Source organism: Capricornis sumatraensis, chromosome 11, assembly GCF_032405125.1.
Source record: "Capricornis sumatraensis isolate serow.1 chromosome 11, serow.2, whole genome shotgun sequence".
In the NCBI taxonomy this organism is placed as follows: Eukaryota; Metazoa; Chordata; class Mammalia; order Artiodactyla; family Bovidae; genus Capricornis; species Capricornis sumatraensis.
Window position 1 is genome coordinate 97,894,337 of NC_091079.1, and position 6,466 is coordinate 97,900,802.

General features: G+C 41.5%; 1 pseudogene; it reads right to left on the reverse strand.

Moving 5' to 3' along the window:
* Positions 1 to 4,155: 4,155 nt before the first annotated feature.
* Positions 4,156 to 4,909, reverse strand: LOC138088362 (14-3-3 protein gamma-like; annotated as a pseudogene).
* Positions 4,910 to 6,466: the final 1,557 nt, after the last annotated feature.

Here is a 6,466-nt window from a genome sequence, read left to right on the forward strand (position 1 = left end):
AGTGGAAACTTTTCTCCCACAGATTCCTATCCCCTGGCTTGCCTCAGCTTAGCTGGTAGATTTGTTTCAAGGTATGTGGAGAATACAGAGTTACACTATATCTGACCCATTTTTTCCACTAGCCATTCACTTTTTAAAATTGAGATATAATTGATAAATAACATTTTGTAAGTTTACAAAACTCGATGTCACCCGGCTTAAAAGGAGACAAAGCAAAACCTAAGTCTTGTGTGATCCTCCTTCTATTCCTGGTGGAACATGCTTTTATATTTCAATGTGATTACCTTGTATGTGGGTACTCAGTCATGTCTGACTCTTTGTGACCCCATGGACTGTATGTAGCCTGCCAGGTTCCTCTGTCCATGGGATTCTCCAGGCAAGAATCTGGTTGACATTTTTCCCTCCAGGGGATCTTCCCAACCCAGAGATTAAACCCACATCTCTTGTGTCTCCTGCATTGCAGGTGGATTCTTTACCACCGAGCCATCACCACCTTAATGTTCTTCAACACTTCTAAGCCGCATAAATTATCATTTCTTTTTTTGTGTGAAAACATTTCAGATCTCATCTTTTAGCGACTTTGAAGTATTGTTGATTATGATCACTACACTCTGCATTAGATATCCAGTGTTGGTGAAAGTGCGGAGAAAAAAGAACCCAGTGCACTGTGGGTGGGAATGTAAATTGGTTCTGGCACTCTGGAGAACAATCTTGAGGTTTCTAAAAAAAACCTAAAAATAGAACTACTCTGTGATCCCGAAATCACACATCTGAGTATATATCTGAAGGAAATGAAAGCAGGATATTGAAGACGTATTTGCATTCTCATGTTCATTGCAGATTATTCACAATAGCCAAAATATTAACTGACTTTGTGATTACTCAGTGCTTTCTGTATCATAACTGGCTTTTCTTTTTCATTACTGAATCATCTCATCAGGATATGAATGGGGCTCGATGTCACCCGGCTTAAAAGGAGACAAAACAAAACCTAAGTCTTGTGTGATCCCCCTTCTATTCCTGGTACTCTCACACTTCCATGCTCCCTTTTCAGTAAGACTGTACACAGGCTTGTGTACACAATCTGTATACACTCATTCTACTCTCTACCTTTCCGTCGCCTTATGAACAAACTTTAATTTGAAGACAGCATTCTTTCTTGTTTAACCTTCTACTCCACTGGACTTTCATACCCTTTTTTGGAATTAGACTAAAAAATCATCATTTTTAAACTAAACTGTGGCACACCCTAGAACCTACTATGCACCTCCTATTTTCTCTATATACTTTCATAGGCAATTTCTTTCATGACCATGGATATCATACAAGTGACTCATAAATACAAATGTGTTTATCTCAGACCTTTCCCTAAATTGCCAACTTGTATGCTTTTATGCCACATGATCATTTGGTTCACACTCTTAAAAGGTACTCCAACCTCCGGCATTCACTAACGCCTCATTCTTTAATGGCAATCTACTATTTCAGCTGTTTAGTTTAAACAGTATCTAGTCAATTTTGAGTACTATTTTTTTTTTCTATAAAGCATCCAACAGCAAATCCTGATGTTTCTGCTTTGAAATATATTTAGAATCTGATCTATCACCACCACTTGTACATTACAGTCACTGTATTTCCTTTCCTGAGCTATTATAATAAAAGCGCTAGAATTACCCACATACCTGCACACAAAGACACACAAACACAGCACGGACACGCACAAACACACTGTATTTTCTGTGCTTCACTCACGTCGTTATTCTTCACATGATAATGGAAGTGAATACTTGAGAGCACGTAACATCTCTGCTAAAATCCCCAGGGCTTTGCCAGGCCTCTCTAATTAAAACACGAAGTTTTTGCTTTGCTATGGCTCCACCAAACGGCTGTCCTTGCCCCTGCTTAGCAGCTCGGTCGTGTCCAACTCTTGCAATCCCATGGACCGTAGCCTGCCTGACTCTGTCCATGGGATTCTCCAGGCAAGGATACAGGAGTGGGTAGCCATTCCTTTCTCCAGGAGATCTTCTCAACCCAGGGGAAGAACCTGGGTCTTCTGCATCGCAGACATACCCTACCGTCTAAGGTGCCCTTGCAAGGAGAAATTCTCATAATTTCATGGCCACAGTCACCGTCCCAGTCATTTCAGAGAAGAAAATAAAATCTGTCACTGTTTCCACTTTTTCCCTTTCTATTCACCATGAACTGATGGGACCTGATGCCATGATCTTCAATTTTTTTTTTTTTTTAATGCTGCGTTTCAAGCCAGCATTCTCAGTCTCCTCTTTCACCCTCATCAAAGGGTTCCTCAGTTCCTCTTCATTTTCTGCCAGTAGAGTGGTATCAGCATTCTTTGTGATCCAACTCTCACATCTGTACAGGGCTGCTGGAAAAATCACAGCTTTGACTATATGGACCTTGGTTGGCAAAGTGATGTCTCTGCTTTTTTAATATGCTGTCTAGGTTTGTCATAGTTTCCCTTCCAAGGGGCAAGTGCATTTTAATTTCACAGAGGCAATCACCATCTAGAGTGATTTTGGAGCCCAAGAACAGAAAATCTGTCACTGCTTCCACTTTCTCCTCATCTATTTGCAATGAACTGTTGGGCTTCGATGTCATGATCTTCATTTTTTTTTTAATGTTGACTTTCAAGCCCGCTATGTCACTCTCCTCTTCATTTTCACCAAGAGGCTCCTCAGCTCCTCTTCACTGTCTGCCATTACAGTGACATCATCTGTGTATCTGAGTTTGTTGGTATTTCTCCCAGCAGTCTTGCTTCCAGCTTGTGATTCATCCAGTCTGGTATTTTGCATGATGTCCTCTGCGTATAAGTCAAATGAGCAGGGTGACCATATACAGCCTTGACATACTCCTTTCCCAGGGTAACATGGCGGACTGCAGCTTATTTGGTCACAACGAGCTGGAGGCACCTGAGCACTCATTGCCAAACACAAGGCTCCTGAAACTGGAGCGTTTATGAATGTTTATAGTGTTTATGAACAGGGTTCTTGAATTTTTCTGCCAGTAAGCTCCTAGCTCCCAGCTCCTGAATTTTTACACACCACACCATGAACTTTCTCAAAATGACTGCCAACTTCTACAACCTGATGGCTTTTCAACCCCCCTGAGTGCATGCCGTGAGCACAGGTAGAGAGGGGAAGAAGACCCAAGCAAGCAGGGAAATGGTGGTGTGACCCCTGAGGAGAGAGCTTGGCAGCTGAAAAATCCAGATTTGTCTGGAAACATCAGCACAATAAATGACATACAGACCTGAATTTTCTCTGTTTGTGGTGTTTAACTTTGCTATTAAAGTGATTACTCTTTTTTTGTGTGTGTGTGGTGGATTTAAGTTAAGAAGAAAGAACAAAAATCCCACAGCCCCCTGCCAAGCACCTATTAGCCAAAACCTAAAGTAGCTTTGATACTCTTCAGGAAAACCTTTGGGCCTAGGAGATAAATAATAGAAAAACCAACCTGGATAAGGCTAAATAAGCATGTAAAAGTGAAAATAAAGGAAAACACAGAGTCAATGGCTTGATGTTAGGTATGGTTGTAATGTAGAAATACTATGAACTGCAATTGAGTATTAATGCTGTCAACTAATTGGAAACTTTCAAAAACTATCAAGGCCTAAGCCACAAGTATAAATATGCTCTATGTGCTAAGTCTATCAGCTTGAGATTTTAACTATCCTATGTCTGGTAGATTACACCATGAGGGTGGCCGGGGGATACTCAGCTAGAACAGATGAGCTAGAAAATATCCAAAACTTAAAAGGCAAGAGCATATGTGAATAAACATTCTTAATAGAACTACAGAACTTATTGAATGAGAGCTGTTTTAAGTTCTCTTTACATCTTAAAATGCTATTTTCTAGCAATAAGTTAAATTGAAGTAGATTCCCTTGCATTAATCTGCAGAACAGTCTGTCTTCTAGGGTGAAGATGCTATTTCAATACCAGCATAGTTAGTCTGAATTTCCACTTGCAGTATTCTGGCAAAAATGCCAAAGAGATGACCAAAGACAGGAGAGGTGATGGGTTTCTCCCTAGGAAGGTCATCCCTCCTTTTCCCTATCTTGTCTGACCCCCAAATCCTGGCAGGGGGTGGATACTGTTCTAGTAGCATCAGCTTGTGCTGCCAGTCCACGCGGGGGCCTTAATGGTTCCCTTCTCCACCCTGGTCGTCTCGCTGATCACTTGTCAAGAGCAGGAGGTTGTCCCCCAGGAAGTGCATGATCCTCAAGTCCTCGTGAGCCTGGAGTCCTTGTAGGAGTCTTGTTGAGAATGTCGCGAGCTTGGTGATGGTTGGAAGCGATCATGGTCAAGTGGCAGGCTTGCTCCAAGGCCTTCTGGACCTGGTAGTAGAGGACAGAGCAGCTGGGGGCCAGTCCAGGCTCACTGGAGTGACTGGACTGTGTGTGCTCCTCGCTCACCTCATGGGCTTTGCTGTGGGCCTTCTCAGGTGACTCCGTGAGGGTCACCTTCTTCTAGCCTGTGGGCAACTTTGGCCAGGTAGTGGTAGTTGTCCCCTGTCATCTTTAGGAAAAAGACTTCGCTCTCATACTGAGTCTCACTGTCATTTTTGACCAGATATAGCTAGGTATCCAGCAGGCTTGGCACATCCTGACATAGAGGCTCCAACTCCTCTGTCCTTTCCACAGTAAGCACAGCCCCTCTTTGTCATCTTATTGTATTACTATCTGCAGATGTCTTCTGCTCCATGCTACTAATGACCCCCCAGGAAGAATGGCGTGCCCTGGCCACGCTCTTGCAGGCCACGGAGAGGTTTGCTCCCCACTGGACTGTGGCTCATTCTGCTCTACAGTCTTCTTTATGGGCCTGGCCCTGTGGTCGTAGTGTTCCGCCTGTTCTGCCAAGGGGCTGTCTGTACTGGTGGCTCCTTGCACCATCTTCAGGGGCTTGGGTCACCCAGGCAGGGAGACCAGGTCAATCTGAAGACCTCAGAGGGGACTGCAGGGGGGCAGCAGCCTGTGTGCCTGAGAGACCAGCTAGTGAATGGACTGGCTGAGGCCATGGCATGGAGCTGCAGCTCGAGTGTGACCTCAGCCCCAAACCACAGCGGCTCCTTTCTGACCGGTATGTGCGGATATATCATTGTGATTTTGATTTGCATTTCTCTGATTATGAGCAATGTTGAACATCTTTTCATATGTTCACCATATCTTCTGAAAAAATGTCTATCCAGGTTTTCTGCCCAGTTTTAATTGGATTGGTTACTTGATATTGAGTTGTATGAGCTACTTATATATTTTATAAAATAACTCATTATCAGTTATATCATTTGTAAATATATTTCTCCCATTTCTCCCATTCAGTAAGTTGTTTACATTTTTTCAGTTTTCTTTATTGACCAAAAGCATTGAAGTTTAATGAGGTACCATTTCTTTGCTTTTATTTCTTTTCCCTTACAAGACAAATTCAAGAAAAATATTTACTGTGATTTATGTCAAAGAGTGTTCCGCCTATGTTTCCTTCTAAGAGTTTTAAGGTTTCAGATTTTACATTTAGATCCCTAATCCATTTCCATTTTTTAATATGTTGTGTGAAAATGTCCCAATTTCATTCTTTAAAAGGTAGCTGTTCAGTTTACCACTTGTTGAAGAGATTTTCTCTCTTCCATTGTATACACATGTGGATTATTTCTGGGCTTTCTGCTCTGTTCTGTTGATTGATGTGTCTGTTTTTGTGCCAGCGCCTTGCTGCTGTGACTACCCTAGATTTGTAGTATAGTCTAAAACCAGGGAGCACAATACCTCCAGCTTTGTTACTTTTTCTGATCGCTTTGCTAATTTGGAATCTTTCATGGTTTCGAATAAATTTTAGAATTATGTATTCTAGGTCTGTGAAAAACATGGTTGGTATTTTTATAGAGATTTCATTAAATCTGTAGATTGATTTGGCTGGTATGGATATTTCAACAATATTATTAATTTTTCCAATTCAGGAACTTGAGATAATTTTCTATTTCTTTGCATTATGTTGTTTCCTTATAGACTTCAGAGTACAGGTCTTTTATCCTCCTGTGTTAAGTGTATTAATATGAATTTTATTATTTTTGATGATATTTAAAATGATGTGGTTTTCCTGTTTTCTTTCTCCATGCGCTCTGTTGCTCAGTTGTGCCTGATTCTTTGTGACCCCATGGACTCCCAGGCTCCTCTGTCCTTTGGATTTTACAGGCAAAAATTTTGGAGTGTGTTTCCATTCCTTCTCCAGGGGATCTTTCCAATTCAAGGATCAAATCCTTGCCTCTTGCATCTCCTGTATTTGTGGATAGATTCTTTAGCACTAATGTCACCTGAGAATCCAGTTCATTATTAATGTATAGAAAAGATATAGATTTCTGTATATTGGTCTTGCATTTTTACTGAGTTCATGTGTTAGTTATTTTTGTGGAGACTTGAAGCAACAGTTAGAACTGGACATGGAACAACAGACTGGTTCCA